This window comes from Pleurodeles waltl, chromosome 3_1 (genome assembly GCF_031143425.1).
Source record: "Pleurodeles waltl isolate 20211129_DDA chromosome 3_1, aPleWal1.hap1.20221129, whole genome shotgun sequence".
Lineage (NCBI taxonomy): Eukaryota > Metazoa > Chordata > Amphibia > Caudata > Salamandridae > Pleurodeles > Pleurodeles waltl.
The window spans coordinates 116,739,944-116,757,236 of record NC_090440.1 but is presented as its reverse complement, the minus strand read 5'-3'; positions in this window follow the sequence as shown (position 1 = coordinate 116,757,236).

The following is a 17,293-nucleotide window of genomic DNA, read 5'->3' as shown; positions in this document are numbered from 1 at the left end:
TGATGATGACCTGAATGAACATCTGGCTAGGATTGATTGCATTGTACTGGGATTTTCCGAACATGGCTACAGATGAAACTTTAAGAAAACAAATATTGCATTTCTCAATGTCCTGTTTTTGGGATGCAAGCTTTCAAATGAAGGGAGGAGTTTGGCACCCCACTTCCTCAAGTAGTGCACATAACTACAACCACCAAATACCAACAAAAACTACAATACTTGTTAAGATTCTTTAACTTTGGCAGAACAAAAACCAGACTGTGCACAACGCAAAAATCACTTTATGATTTAATACGTCTGTACTACTCAAGCAAACATTGGACACCAAAACATACACAAATACTGAGATGATTGCAAACAGACATGCTCAAAGCAAAACATCTACATACATGTGAAAACAAAACAAATCTGGTCATCTGGATAATATCAGGTGCAATGGATTTTACCTGTGTCGCATTCAACTAAGGCAACACAGTTTCCGATTGCATATAAATCACATTTATAATCCAATGTAAAAATGCCTTTTGCAACCACTGTAGTTTAGATGGCTGTCTTTTAGGAAAGAGTGTTAGCCCAGGTTAATTGTATCATTGTCATTATCCCAATAACCCAATGGAAGTTTGGCTGCTGTAAAAAGCCTCAGCTGACAGACACCCCTTCACCAAAAGCATATCCAGCTAAATATTCCTGCCTCTTCAGTGCCAAAAACATTCTCAATGCAATAATTCCAGGAGGGGTGATCATGTTATCCCTAACCAAGTTCATAGATTAGAACTAATTCAGGCAGCTCATGAGAGTGTTGCTTCTGCCCATGATGATGTCACAGCTACCATTTGTCAACATCAGGGCAGTGAGCGCTCTACGGGCAACTAGAATGCAAAAACCCAGCACTTTCAAGATAACGTAATTTATGCATTGTGCTGATATGCTGTTGTTTAACCTTTTGCATTGCAGAGTTTAATCCTGAAGACTTATTTTCAAGGTGCTTATAAATACTGGTCATTTGCAATGTATTGCTGCAGGCTTTCAGAGTGTGTCAGGGTGTGGTCCCTTTCCAGGGCCTTCTAGAACCTTTCCCTGCAGCATGCCTGGGTGTGGTTTGTGGGCTGGGCCAAGACTCTATATAAGGGAGCCAGCCCAGCTCCACGTGCTCACTATTCAGAGGTCTAGATGCAGAGCAGCAGAAACTTCCTGAGCTCCTGTTCCGGAGGCCTACTTTGATCTTCCCGGCCTTGCCCTTTAACTTTGTTGGTGATTCTTTGTCTGGGCGGTAAGACGGAGGACGGACTGGGCCCCCGATCCCATTCTCGAAGGCTTTCGAGTTCTTGGGCCTAATTTGCATGATTAAATATTTTGGTTCTTGTGCGTGTGAATGTGTGCTTGGTGTTTTAATGGCATTTACATGCTGAACGCTCGAATCGGCAAGACACGCGATTGATTTCTTGTGCTTAATTCATGTTATTCATTGAGCGTTACCACTTCATGGCATTCACATGGTGGCATTTGAATCGGCAAGACACACAATTAATTTCTTGCGCTTAATTCATGTTATTTATTGTGCGCTACCATTTCATGGCATTCACATGGTGGCCTTCGAAACGGCAAGACGCGCAATTCATTTCTTGTCCTGAATTCATGTTCTTCATTGCACGCTACCATTTCATGGCATTCACCTGGCGGCCCTCGAATTGGCAAAACGCGTGATTCATTTCTTGTGCGTAATTTATGTTATTCATTGTACACTACCATTTCATGGTATCCATATGGTGGCAGTCGAATCGGCAAGACATGCGATTCATTGCTTGTGCTGAATTCATGTTCTTCATTGTACGCTACCATTTCATGGCATTCACATGGTGGCCTTTGAATCGGCAAGACGCGCAATTTATTTCTTGTGCTTAATTCATGATATTCATGGTGTGTTACCATTTCCTGGCATTTACGTGGTGACATTCGAATTGGCAAGATACTCAATTCATTTCTTGTGTTTAATTCATGTTATTCATTGTGCGCAACCATTTCATGGCATTTACAAACTCTTGTGGAAATCCGCAATGTGCATAATTCATGTTCCTGCATTCTAAGAAACTAAAGTGCTAGAATTCTAGAGTGTTATATTGTGTGTGCATAATAAGTCCCTTAAGTACATTTCCTATGGTGTTATAGAATTCATTCAGATTATTTTCTTGTCCTCATGCAAAACACTATGCTTGAATTTGAAAACGTAATTCTAGAAGGTTCTGATGTTTTCTAATCCATGTGTAACATTTCATTTGAGAGGTTCATTGAACAGTTGTATTAATCCTTCTTGATTCCTTCACAGGTAACCAGACATCTTGAGGACTAGCTATTTAGTCCATGCTTAAGTTATCCATGTTCCTAGAATGACAGTGCTTAGAATCATAGTCTAGTAATGATTAATGTGATATAATCTTGATATTGTGTGTTTTAATCTTTTTGCTTCCTACAGGACTCCTTCCCAGCTGTTCCCTAACTAATCCCCTTTTTCCCCACTTGGACTCTCTTAGACTCTGTGACATTCTAATCAGAGTATTGGAGCTGTCTTATGGTGGACTTGTTGGGAACATGCTCAGACCCCGAGGATCTGGTGACTCTGACACCATTTCCCTGTTAAAAAACGCTATTAGTGGCATGGTCTATACAAACAGACCAAACAGTATGTCCTTAGTTGTGACATCTGTTCCACCATCAAGGGCCCACCAAAGACACCCCTCTGATTGTTGAAAAATCCTACCCTGTGTGCGTACCTGGACCATTGTGGTCCTTTAAATTCTGGCAAGTGCATACAAATGCATTCCACTATCAGTAGACTCTTACTTCAGATTCCTTTGGGTTTGGCCACTATGATCTGCTGACACTCACACTGTTATTAAAGATTAGCAAATCTTCATCGAAACATATGCAGTTGCTGCATTCCATTTGAACCAGGGCTCTGCTTTTGCCTCTAAGGCTTACCGGGACACCATAGGAATGTTGGATTTAGCAGTGTATTACTCATCCCCTTGTAATTCTGAGGGAAATTCGATAGTGGAAAGAAAAAAAAAACAGACTTAAACCAATCCCTAACAGCTACGGTTCGTAGTTGAATCCATCATGTATATGGGGTCCAGAGAACATCCAATAGTCTCCCTATAAGATCTTCGGGTGGCCGTTTCCATAGGAAGTCCTGTTTGGCATTCCAATATACATCCCAGATCTTGATGGTCCTGACACGGTGGTGGCAGAAACTCCATTTGACATAAATGAATGTTTCACTGTCTTACATAAATTGCACCACTTCTGAGATGAAAGGTCCACTACACATGCCTCCAATTTGGGAATGAGGGAATCATCAACTTCCACATGAGGATTTCAAATTTTAGGGATCTGGTTTGCGAGAAGATTCCTGTTAAAAAAAGGAGTTTGGCCCATCTTATCAAGCACCAGTGCCTATTATAGGGATACAGGGCACTAGTACTATGATTCTACCACCACTTGCTGGCTCCAAAGACAAACATGGTGTCACTATCAATCAAATAAAGTTGTATCATGTGGCCGATCCTCCACAGTAGACCCCGAGAATTCCTGAGTCGGTCCCTTTCCCATCTCACCACAATACAGGAGATATCTTCTCAAGCATTAAACAACACTGCAATTGTTTCCCCTAGGTTGAGGAGGGTAGATAATGAACTTTTGATGATTCCAGTTACTCCTACAGGAACAAGAAATGCCCCAGGTGTAAATCTGCAACTATCTCCTACATTACAAAACCAATGGAGTTGTTTATGGTGAACCACAAGTGAAGGCATCTAACACTTCATTTTCACCTACACTGACTCCATTTCTTGCACACACTGCTTCTGGTTACTTCATCGACATAGACAACTTTTATTTTCTTCAACTACCACTTCTATATATGGTATATCTAAATTTTTCAACTGGCTGAAACAAAAGTATTTGACACATCCATGGTATTATCTGTGATTTATATTAGTGTTGCTTACCTTTCTTACATGGATTAGATTTGTCATTGTCTTCTTTTTGCTTATACATGGGCATTATCTTCCTGAACTCTCTGCTGTTGAACTGGTAGATGAAGTTATAAAGACTTAGGGCAGATTTAAGAGCCCCTAGTGCCTCCTAGTGCCTCTTTAGCGTCATTAATGGCCCAACAAGGCCAAAATCACTGTGCCAAATTTACAAAGTAGCGCAATGCATACATTGCGCCACTTTGTAACCCTTTGTGCCACATTATGCCTGCGTCAGGCATAATGTATGCAAATGGGGCATTCCCCCATTAGGGGGGCCGAAGAAATCGTGCAAAGAAATCTAGATTTTTTTGCATATTTTTTTTCGCCACTTTTAACGCCTGCTCAGAGCAGGTGTTATGAGAACGCACACCATTGTTTACAATGGGCCTCAATAGGCTTTGCAGGATTAGCGGTAATATTTTTTACACTAATTCTGCAAAGCTCTGAACTAATGTCAGAAATGTTGACACTAGTTCCCTAACTACTGCCATGGTGCTCCGTATCTTAGATACAGTGCACACATGGTGGCATTAGGGCGACATTAAGGGGTGTGAGAAAAGTGGCACTGCACTGGGTACAGCACCACTTTTCTTAAATCAGACCCTTATTTTCTTCACAGAGAGTGCAGAGAAACTTGCCCCTAGTGAGCATTTCTGCTGTTCAAGTTCCTGATGGGCTTGTTTGGAATAAAGTTCCATATGCTATTTTTGGCTCTAGAAAATGATTCAAATTCCGTCTGCATTTAAGATTTTCATGAATTATATTATCATATCTGGTGTTGTGTCTGATGACTGGGATATAGGAACAGTGGATTCAATGCTTTCTAAGCTTGAATATTATACTGTATTTGAAAGTGAATATATGCACGTGAATTCTGCAAACTATGGGGAAATATTCTGCTACCATTACTATGGCCACCATTACTTACACAGAGCTTGTACCCCACGTACAGTTTCTAGTTACACACAATAGGAACATTGTCCAACTCCACCAGTGGGGAGTTCCAAAAGATATGTACAAATATTCATGTATTTCCCCAGGCATGATGCTACAGATTCTGAGTCACATTACTTCAAATTGCAAGCAACAAAAGCAAGGACAACATTACCCACCATCTTTAAATTGATATAGTCAAATGTATTCATTTACCAATTGGCCATACAAGGCTACAAATATTGGAAGAAAACAATTGATTTAAAAAGAGTTTGTGGAATGAAAGACTGGCAGATACAAGGCGCAGACGCCTTATTTTAAAGATGCTTAATAGCATTGCTAATGAATGAAACTGTCCAACAAACATCTTACCTTTAGTTAGCTAGAGTTATGAACGTGCACCATATTAATAACAGAAAAGTTTGAGAAATGGTGTGGTTAAGAACAGTACATTTAATTCAACAATTTCAAGTCCTAAAGCGTGGTTATTGTGGCCAGTGGGCACAAATGGTTGTCATGCATGTTTTATAAACTCTACGCAGGGTTTTAAATCAAGCAGGCCAGGCCCTCTTTATGTCACCACACAACATACAGGTATAGTCACCACATATAGCGTGGGGTAATTATGTCAGTAGTGGCTGGAACATTCCACATTGACAGCTGTTAAAGAATACCTATCTCTCCTCCTTGAGAATGTAGACATGCAAGAGTTCTTGCTAGGTCCTGGGTAACCATGCTTCAAATGATTCTTGTATGCAATATACAATGAAATAGAGAGCTTTCGCAAAGAGAAACTGCTGCATGTTTAAGGCATATAGATCCAGCAAATTTAGAGATAGCATTAGCCATAGTTGATAATGGTATGAACACATTGTCCACTCGCATTTACACATTAAGCAACATTGTGTCATCTGCAATATACATTATTCAAAATGATATGTCATTATTACAGCATAGACAAAGACAACTTAGGCCCATGGTGCAGTTGAGTTGGACTATACAGGTTCTTAAAGCTAATCGCATGCCTTAGAAACGCGTGATCTCACAAGAGTTATTTGCACCATTTAATCTCACATGGAAACAACAGACAATGGCAAAGAAGGAAGCTAGTTATACCATGCTTAACATGGAGAAGTTAGAAAAGTTGCCTTTTAGAGTGGCTGAAACACCATCATCAGTGGGGTTAGTACATAGGTTGATATCCTTGCCGATATCCACCTTTCAATTTACTTCATGTTTAAAACATTTTCCAATTGGCATGAGATGTGGGTTCTGCCTTTCGGCTACAAGTGTATGAGTGGGGAAAAAGAAGTTTATCTTAGAGGAAGAAATTGTGATACTTCTGTAAGCCATTCAATGATTTGTTGCATTCATGTATGAAAAGCCAAATCAAAAATTTATTTTTGAGTTATTTTATGTTTTTGTTTTTTTCGTTTTTTAAAAAGGCCTTTGGCCTTTTACATGAGGATTATTATAGGGGCCTGACATCACTTCTTTTGACATCACTACATATGACGTCACTGTGATTTGCATACGATAATTGCCCAACTCACCATTTTCTGTGCACTGTCTATTGGCATGACATTAGTCTATATGCATTGACAATAAATATTTAAATTCACAGGTATTCAAGCAGTTTCTCTGGTGATGTCACACATTGACAAGTATTCAGATGCTTCTTCTGTTTATTTTTGGTGAATAAAAATCACCTACCATTTCCCCTTCCTTCTATATCTCTCTTTCTTTATTCTTTCCTCCTCTTTTTCTCTCTCACTCTCTTTATCTCTCTTTCCCCTCTCTATTTACCACACAATGCTGTTAGCTTGAGCTTTGTGAATGTCATTGCCACTTCTGACATTCATATGACAAATCCTTTTGAACATTTGAGAATAAGGTACAACCAGCGGGGAAAAGGAGTTGCTGGGGATACAATTGATTTTCCTAGAATGTGGGGTTTAGCTATTTCACCACATTCTTCAAACAGAATCTACTGGTTTCAGTAGCTTAATTCTGGTAAAAGGTATGGAGATTAGCAAGTCACAAAATTCATAGGGAGAGCCAAGCCGGAGCAGAGCTATGGGTCACACTTAGTTATAATTTCAAAAGCATGAGCAGATCCAGCAACCAATAACAATGTGTAAATTATGCTGAAAACTGTATGTAAAAACAAGGTGTATACTCTTTCAGATTAAAAATAGGTTATTTCTTGAACACCTGTGTTTCACTTTGCTTCATTACATATATTTCAGTAACATTTGTTAATAGTAATATATACATTTTACCAATGAAGTGTCCCACCTCCAGAGCCCTGACAACATTCCTATGAGTGAACCAATAGATGACAATTTGGCATCTGCACTGTATTTATAATGCAGTTTTTTCATATAGCATGTTAATATTGCTGTCTTCCCCTGACTGGGAAACCTGCCTTCCCCTGACTTAGGAAACAGTAAAGCTGAAGGGGATCAGCAGCACCTTAATGATGGCAATTACATTGAGTGCTAAAAGAAAGGGGACTCATTCTCTTTCCAGGTGAAGATTCTGACATTGTTTACCATTTGCATGTCTCCTGACAGTGATTTATTGCTGTAACCTTCCTGTCTTCACTGAAATGCAAACAAATGCTACCTATCCAAAACAGTAGGATGATTAAATAATGTATTTGACCTTATCGCGTAAGGCCATTTTTATTTTTATCATATGGAGTTGAAAAAATGAGACCAGTTTAAAGTGGCAAACTAAAACAAAACAAATGTTCAACACACCTAGAGAGTAAATATATATTTTTTTATGTTTGAGTTCCTTTGAAGCTGTCTCCGGCCACCCATGTCAATGGTCACAGCCTCAGCCAATTCTGGCTTTTTAGCCACAGGTTGTTACATCGCAGCTCCTGTAGTTTTGCCTTAGCAACTTAAGTATAGTCACAAGTATTGCGAAATATTTCTCACAAAAACCAGGACTGGTGAAAAAGTGTTGCACGTGACACAGGGAGGCATTTCACAAGTGCATATATGAAGATGGGGAGTGGTACTAAATAGTACTTTTTTACATACTCTTACATGCCTTTGTTAATCATTCTCAGAGCGTCCAACTCACTATTAGCAAAAAAACAAAGATAACTCACTCTTTTCTGTTTGTGCTGTCTGTATATGAATATTTCCCAAATATTCACATTTAATTTTAATATGTTAATGCGAGCTTTGACTAGAGTTGTGGAAAAGTGAAATGGATGATGTAGTAGCCTGTCCATGGGAGTGGCAAGGTGGAGTGTAACTGATGCAATTGCCAGAGGCAAAGATTGCATCTAATGTGAGTCCTGCATTGTGTGCAGGGTCCTTAACAAGCTGGAAAAGTCCTATGTTGTGCAGACTCATCCAGAAGGTTGGTGAAGTAGTGGTTGGAGGGGTCTTCCAGGTGGAAGCTAAAGTTGAGAATTTCTTAGAGTTGATGGTGTGGGGGGGCATTGAAGTCTGAAATGAGGTTGCAGAAGTTACCTCACGGACATGGTAGTCTGTAAGTTAGGGTGCCTTTCACTGTGGTGTTGTTGTTAGCTTGCAGGTTGAAGTGCAAGTGCTCCTTGAAAGGGTTGTCCGGGTCAGTGGAGATTGTGCAGTCGAGGGTGTCCTAGTAGATGATGGCGAGTCCTGTGGTGCAATTTTGTATCCTGCTGGGATGGCCATGGCAATGTCGGGAGAAGAAGCTGGATTAATCCAGTTTTCGGGCCGTTCCAGCCAAGTGACATCCACTTTGCATGGAATATCTGGGATTTGGCGCTATGCAAAGCACTGCCAAGCCATTTAGTAGTGTGCTTTTCCCTAATTTTTCACAAAAAACATATGCGTGCAAAAGTTGATTAAGACTGCTGTCACGCCACTTTGCATTGCCTATCTTCACATAGAGCTGATTAGCGGCACTAGAGCACAAATGTTTTAGTCATTTTCATACTTGCATTACTGTGCTTATCTGAACACTTTCTTTTGGCACAGGATGGAGGAAAAGCTGAATCAGTCCAGATGATATTCAATCCCCTAAGCACATTTCACACAGAGTGAAGGCTTTTCTTGCTGCGCTAGCATATCCGCAGTTTCTACAAAAAACATCTAAATGAAGCATTAAAGAGATCTGCCAGATGGATGAAATGAGACAGTAAGGCAGTCTGTAGTGAGCATGTGGGAGCGTGAACAAAGCTAACTCTTGAGAGGATCCTAGAACATTCTGAATTAAGTTAGACAAGCCGTTGCCGCATCCCCATACAACCGCAAATAAATATTCTTTCATAAACTTGCGTGAGGACGTTTAACTAAAAGTTCTGCAGCAGTGGACTTGAAAGACCTATTGCGAGTTAAACATATGACATGAGAAACCATGGCTGATTACGAGGTTTGTGAGTGATGTATCAGCCGCGGATTCCATAGATGATAGGTGACGAATACCTTCCATTTATTCAGGCAGCGAGGTTGCCATGGCAGCTGTTCACGGTTAGCCAAACACGTTAAGGAAGCCTGTTAGTATTGCTCTGACTTAGCATGACAGCATGTGGAACGTTGACGGCTCTTCAAGGAATATGCAGCCTGCATGCTGTGTGAACGTGCCGTGGCACCTGCCTGACCTCATCCTTCGCCCATTAATGTTCCTTGCGGCACAAAGTCAGGTGTTTCACGTGCCGCTTCTCACTTCTCAAGATGGCTATTTTGGTCCTACGGACGTTTTTTCAAAGTACTGCTGCAATTCTCCAAATATATGAGTTTCATGAATGTGATACAGAAAGGACTCGAGCATGTGCATCCCCAAAGAATGTGGTACACCACCTCGTACAATAACATTTGTCACAGTTGAAATGAAAACAACAAATAGAAACGAATGTATAGTTCCCGATTACCTTTTTGAAGCATCACGAGCTATTCACTTACATTAACTTAAAAAAATTCTTCCACTGTCAGAATTGTATATTCAAAAAAGGGTCAAAGACCAAATTACTATCTTATATGTATTTTTACAAAGTGCCCTGGGTGCTAAATGCAGGACCAAACAAAAAGTTGCATTGTGGTTAAATCAGTCTTGCTGAATTTTGTTACCTTCAAGATGTTGAAAAGAAAGGACACATACACCGTACCAACACATAGCTACCACACATTCAGAGATTTATAAAGTCAAACTTCATTACATCTGTAAAGACGTAAACGGTGTGCTATGTTCAGGAGTAGGTCAATGGGATTTTATCCTGTAACAGTATTGTTAGAAGATATCTCGCCAGATAAATGTTATGCTAGGCAGATTTGGAGACAGTTGGGTAACGAAACTTGAGGGGGGTCGCCCTGCAAAGTACAGGAAGCGCCCCGGAACCAGTCAGGAGCTCTCAGCTCAGGGGCCTGCTGCCTATGCACAGAGTAGTGTGCTGAGGACCCCTCCTGGAGCTCGTCTCACTCCTGCACTATAGGGGCTGCAAGGGCTAATGTTACACCACTGTTTGTAAGGTGCACTCTCGTCTGGAGGGGGTCTTCGCACTGAGCAGGTCTCAGTTTAGCCACACCTAGGGCCTAGTGAGACTGCTCAGAAAGCCGGCCCTTCAGCTTCTTGCGGAATTAAAGAAATGAAGAGGAGGTTCTTATTTGTAGAAGCATGTTGTTTCATGCTTTAGGAGCTGTAGTTGGTGGCAGCCTTAATGTCCTCACACATGGCGTGTTTGGCCAGCTATCCTTGTAGCAGTAGGTACATGGTGGTCTGGATTTCCATGGAGAGTATGATGCACCATTGGTTGAATTAAGCCAGAGGGGACATTTCCCCAGTGATGCTTTTGAAGATGTAATTCATGAAGGAGTTCGCTCATGATCTTGAAGGAGACTCTGGTGTCCAGGTGCACTTGCTTCATCACTTTGTAAGCTTAGTTCTCCTTCCTGCTCCTTTTGCACTTCTTCCCGTCCTTCCTGAGTGGTTTCAACAGCAGTTTCTTGGAGCTCTGCCTGAAAGCTGATGAAGGTTTGATTGGTTCAGGCATGATTGACATTCAGCACTGTGTGTGGGACAAAGATAAAAAAACAATTGGTTATCTATTGGTAACTAGGGAGTGGTGGCACCGAAATGAACATTATAGGAATTATTGGGACAGGATAAAAATGCCTTATACCTCACAATTTCTTAACAGCCAAACTCCTTCATGCCCCAAGTATCTTCACTGAGCTTGAAAAAATAGTTTTGACAAGACTGAACCGGCCATTGTGGTGGTGTCTTTTAGCTCTCTCTTTTGCCTTCTGCATAGTTTCAGACTACTTTTTATATTTTAAATATAACCTTGCTACTTATTATTGGCCAGTTTAGTTGCCAGCAGCTCAAAGAGGAAGGTGTGAGACTGGAGTGGCTATTTCAAAAATCTACAATGGAGGGGTAGCTCAGTTTTCAACACAGTCTGGTCAGACCTAAATTGATCACAAAAACATCCACACCTGAAAAGGGTAATATTGCCTAGATGACACACAGCTCAATGCATGAGCTTCACAAGGGAGGGTGACAGCAGGGAGATCAGCCCACAGTTCCCTGTCAGAAAACAATTGGGGCAATCATCACACAAAGCACACCCAGGCCTGCCTCTCTTTTCCCTATGGACACACCAGAGAAACACTCACGTTCACCAATGAGTGAACACCATTGAATGAACACCGAATTACTTAAAACAGGCAACCCGTAGTACTGAAACAGCTCTGAAATATATGACAATTCACTACTGGTATCACAAAGTAGAAGATTACTGCAGAAAAAGGTCTTCACTACAGCAAAGGAGAAGCAATGGGCAGAAGGCCGTAGGACGGTATTCGTCTAGAAAAACATACTAAGAAGTTGCAAACCTATTATTTCCTTTATTGATGCCTCAAACATGGTAGATAGATTGACATCACTTCCTGATAGCCATTATAACTGAGAGTTGTAAGAACTGAAATCCTATAACATTAGATAGAGAACAAAATATCTGCTTAGGTTCACGAGAACAACTTTAAAACAATTTTCTAACCTTGCACAACTATTTGATGAGGCTGTCTGAAAATATCTAATTTGGAATTTGAAATACTTTCTTTTCATCTCTAATGGTATCTCTGATCTAGTGAGTGAAACTCGCGGTGGACATGTGTGGGAGTTTGAGACTTTGTCTACCCACTTCCACTTCTGCCTAGGCTCATTGTCAGTCTGATCCTTGTCTATTCCTCCATGCCCAGGCAGATGTAACCAGGTTAGGAGAAAAGTGAGCCACACAAGGTTGACAAGTGCAAACGATGCAGGGCGTAGGGTAGCATAGCTCTATCCTTTGTCTTCTAGCCTAGTCCCTATTATTTTCACCACAAAAATGTCAACTTACCAGTTAAATGACGGTGGGACAGATGACCAACCAGCAGGGCGTGCTGAGGTGGAGTAGTTCAGCACTTCTTTCTTTCTCCCAGCCCAATATGGTAGACGTGAGTGGATTGGAAAAGAGACCAGAGCAGAACCAAGCTGCTGGATGTTTGGTATGCTATCTTTAAAACAGAATCCTCTTCTTCCCGGCCTTATCTCAGTAGTACTCTCTCTCGCAGCCTAATGCAGTCCCGCCGAGTGCCACGCATTACAGGTTCCAATGGCGCATTTCAGTGCATGTTCCCGCATCGCCCTACTGAAATGCAAGTCATGCAAATAGAGATCCTTAGGGCCTGCTTTATTAATCAAGGTGATCGATGGTGCAGGAAGTGATGGTCAGCCCGGTGTTCGAACACCTGTGAGGTTGCCATAGATACGAAAAGCCTCGGACTTCTTGTGATGACATATTCAGATGTGATCAGCCCCCATTATCATCACCCTCTGCTGTGACTTGAAGTGGCTGCCCGGTGCTCTTATATCATCAGTGACTTGCGTAAGACCAGATCCCCAATTCGCTTGGGGTGAGAGCAGAGTGATAATGTTTTGTGTCTCTGATCCTCTCTTTGTTGCCCAATGGGCCCGAGCCCGTTCAGGGCTGCTGTTGACTATTTTTTATTTTAAGTTAACGTCGAGAAACAGTGTGCTTAGATTGTGCACAGTGTTAGAAATTGGGTTTCTGGTTGGCTAGGGTATGCACCTCAGCCAGGCATAACTTACCCACTCTAGTTAGGGTTTAGGGGTTACACATCCAAGATAACCCCTGCTCACCCCCTTGGTAGCTTGGCACGAGCAGTCAGGCTTAACCTGGAGGCAATGTGTAAAGCGTTTGCACAACACACAACACACAACACACATGACGTAAAATACACACCACAAAGTAAACACAACACTGAGCTATGTAAAAATAATCCGTATTGCACAAAACATAATTAGACCAACATTACACGTAAGTAATACCCTGCTACCTTATTAGTTGTCAGAGGGTTACACAAGTTACTAATACTCTGCACGAATATGCAGTTGTCACATTAGAACACGTAAGTACTCAGGATTCTGCAACATAAGCAGTAGTCAGGAATTATAGTAAAAGGTATATGCACTTATCATGAACAATTTCTAAATACCCATGAAAGGAACATTAGAGAATATACCACAAGTCATATACATACATATCAGCTAGACATGCCTAGAAAAGGAACATTAGCACATATATGTATCACCAGTAAACAGGTAGGAAATAGTAAACATCTGTAAGTTTGTATTAGGCTTCTAGAGTCTAAATTCCCTGAAAAGTACCTGTTGTCTGGTGGGAGAGGCACTTCCAGTGCCTAAAAGGCAAACAATGGGACCCCCGGCGCTCCTATGTGCAAAACGGGGGCCTCGGATTTCCTGGGGAGAAGAGGGTGGCATGCACCTCCTCAATCCGGTGAAAGGGCCCCTCTGGGGACCCAGATTGCTGGGGGCCTCCCTAGGCCTCCACCGGCCCTCACGAGGGGGGGCCCTGAATCAGGGAAATCTTTTGAGGGAGGAGGGGGGCGCCACGCACCCCCTCCGATTCGAAAACGGGCCCCTCCAGGGACCCGCAAACTCCTGGGGTCTCCCTGGGCCTCCGTTGGCCCGTACACAGGGAGAGGCCCCTGTCAGATACCACTGGCCCACGAGGGGGACCAACCAAGGAGCCAGAGGTCTGGGTGAGCCTCCGGTGAGGCTACCGCCTGGCCCGCCTGACAAAGGGAAGTCCTTGGGGACTTCCACAAGCGAGGGAGAGGCATCCTCCTCTCCCTCTGATGGTCTGCGAGGTCCTGGCCCGAGGCAGGGCCTATCGGTGGCCCGGGGGTGCTCCACGGAGCGACCTCGCCCCGGGGGCACCAGTAGGAGCAGGCTTGCTCCTGATAAGGAAATTAAGGTTTTCTTCGTGCCCTGTGGGTACCGGTAAGCGCGCTACACTCGCGCTTTACCAAGTAACTTCCCCGGGCTGCGGCGGTGATTCAGGGGGACAGAAGTAAAGCATTTTTAAAAGCACTTTAAGGCCAATTTGAGGCCCGGGCTGCGGCGGTGATCTCTTGCAGCAATTTTCTTTGGGGTGAGCGCTTTTCCACATCGCTATGAAAAAGCTGGAGAGATCGGTACAGGGGTCAGGGGCACAGCACCCCGCCCCTGGGAGCAATCTGGGGCCAAAGAATCACAGGGCTGGTGGGCCCAACTACAGACCAGCACAAGGGGGGCAGATGGTGGCAGTTCCTCCTAGTGACCAGGCAGGTCACAGGTCAGCACAACAGCAGCAGTCCAAGGTGGTTTCCTGGTGAGTCCATTCATCAGCGTTCTGTGTCCAGTTTCCAGTTCCAAGAATGTTCAAATTGTGGGGAAAATTCCCCTGTACTTATAGTCAGTTCTTACAGTGTTTCACAATGGTAGGGAGAGGAGGTTCCAGCCAGTTACAACTTGTTCTGGGAGTGCCCCCTCTCTCCTTTCAGCACAGGCTCCAAACATCAGTGGGGGGTTAACGATCCTATTGTGTGAGGCCAGGGCACAGTCTTTACAAATGCAGGTGTGCCCCGCCTCTCCCTTCTCTCAGCACAGGGAGGCTTTACAATATGTAGATGCACCTCTGTGTCACCTCCACCCTCCCTGTGTTCAGGCTGTCTGAGAAGTATGCACAAAGCCCCAACTGTCAGTCCGCCCAGACGTTGATTGGAGACAAGCTGCCAAACACCAAAGTTATAAGCACAGATAAATGTGCACTTTCTAGAAGTGACATTTCTGTGATAGTAATAAAAAATAGACCTACACTAGTAAGCAGCATTTCTTACCACTGTCACAACCATACCAAACATGCCTACGCTACCCCTCATAAATCAGACAATACCCCTTACACCTAAGGCAGGGAATTTCTAATGCAATCCTATGAGAAGGCAGCACTCACAGCAGTGAGACACAAAGTTAGGCTGTTTGTCACTACCAGGACAGGCCATGCAATATGGCACATGTCCTGCCTTTCTACATACATAGCACCCTGCCCATAGGGCTAGCTAGGGCGTACCTTATGGGTGACTTACATGTAGTAAAAGGGGAGTTCTGGGCCTGGCAAGTAAATTTAGATGCCAGGTCCCTGTGGCAGGAAACTGCGCACACAGGCTCTGCGCTAGCAGGCCTTAGATAGGTTTGACAGGCTACTTCAGTGGGTGGCGCAAGCAGCGCTGCAGGCCCACTAGTAGCATTTAATTTACAGGCCCTGGGTATAGGAATACCACTTTACAAGGGACTTATAGGTAAATTAAATATGCCAATCAGGTAGAATCCAATCATACCATGTTTGTAAGAGAGAGCACATGCACTTTAGTACTGGTTAGCAGTGAAAAAGTGCTCAGAGTCAAAATGTCAGCCAACAAAGGCCAGAAAAATAAGGAGGCAAAAGCAAAAAGTCTGGGGAATGACCCTGTAAAAGGGCCAGGTCCAACGCACAGAAATTTTGTGAAAGGTCACTGAGCAATTATCCTCGTGCTTCCATTTAATGTTCTTTGTGTTTAATGAATAAAGATATATTTTGGCCATTATCCTCGGGAATCCTATTATGATTTATGTCAAATACTATTATAGTCATGCTCCTTCACTTTCGTAGTGTTGTGCCACTTAGCATTTTCTCTAAGATGTGCATGTTTAAGATGTTAACAATGATCTATAAGGCAGCACTTTCCCTGAGCTGTTGTTTGTGTTGTATGCATTGTGCCCCGCTATGAAGCACTTAGCTCTAGCATAACAAGCTATTCCATTGCTACTCCAGAGTTAAGTGCTACACAGAGAGCTTTTTTCTTGTTACTGATTATATGTTGAGTGTGTTTTAAAAGGGACAGGAAAAAGTGATGATGGCGTTACCATTGCCGGCCTGCAGTAGTTACGTGTAGGGTGAAGAGGTATGTACATGGTGTTTACAATATGTTGCTTTTATTCTCTTCTTGTCCTATAAGCCGTCTAGGGTGCACATTTGAAGTGTTGGTGGTTAATGATGTGTGAGTGAAATGCTGTTCCTGAGCTCAGTCGAAGAGATTGTCGTTGGACGGGTGAACTTCTTATTGTCTGGTAGGCAGGGTGTGGTGGTATTTACGAACATTACAAGACCACTGAGTTGCACAAAGGGAGTTATTTCTGAAATGTATTCCTTTAAGTCGATGTTATCTACTTGTGCTAGTATGTCACTCATAAGCAGACAGAGTATATGAAAATGTCACACATAAGGAATGCAAAAACATGGCAGCTATGCTGATTTTCAGTCAGTGGACCAGTGCTTAATTTGTGCTTGTTACTTCCGGTGCAGAGCACCAGCACTTATTTTTGAGGGCTAGTGCTTATTTTTCTGCCTCAAGCATTTACTGCGAGAAAAAGACACATGTGGTAAAGATGGAGGAAGAGAAAAACGAAAAAGCTTCACAATGGGAGAAAGCGGAAAGCTGCAAGAGTGAGCTAAAGGGGCTTAATGGATTGAAGAGGCCGGGGATGGTTTGAAGATTACGTTGCCTCAGTATTCCATGCTTGCACATTTAATTGCAGCAGCCTCATGTTTAAGAGGAGGGCTTTGGGTACCAGAACCTTTTTATTTACAAATTAAGCACTGCAGTGGACCACGAGAAGGGGGGAAAGTAGAGAAAACTTGCACTGCAGATAGTTAACAAAACAGTTTGTCACTGTTATTGATTTTTGCAATAACATATAGTGTATACTATTATATTACACATAACAAAAAAAAACCTATTACTTTCAACTGAAATGCGATTAAAGCCAATAATGCAGAAAAGCTAATGCTACTCATAATTGGATCGATGCTAAGAGATTCAAACAGTTTCATTGCACCAACCGATGAACAATTTATCATTGGACCTCTGACGTGCTCCATGTGTGCAACACAATGGAAAGACGAGGAAGGCCAGGAAAGAGATGCTGAGATTAGGTGCGGT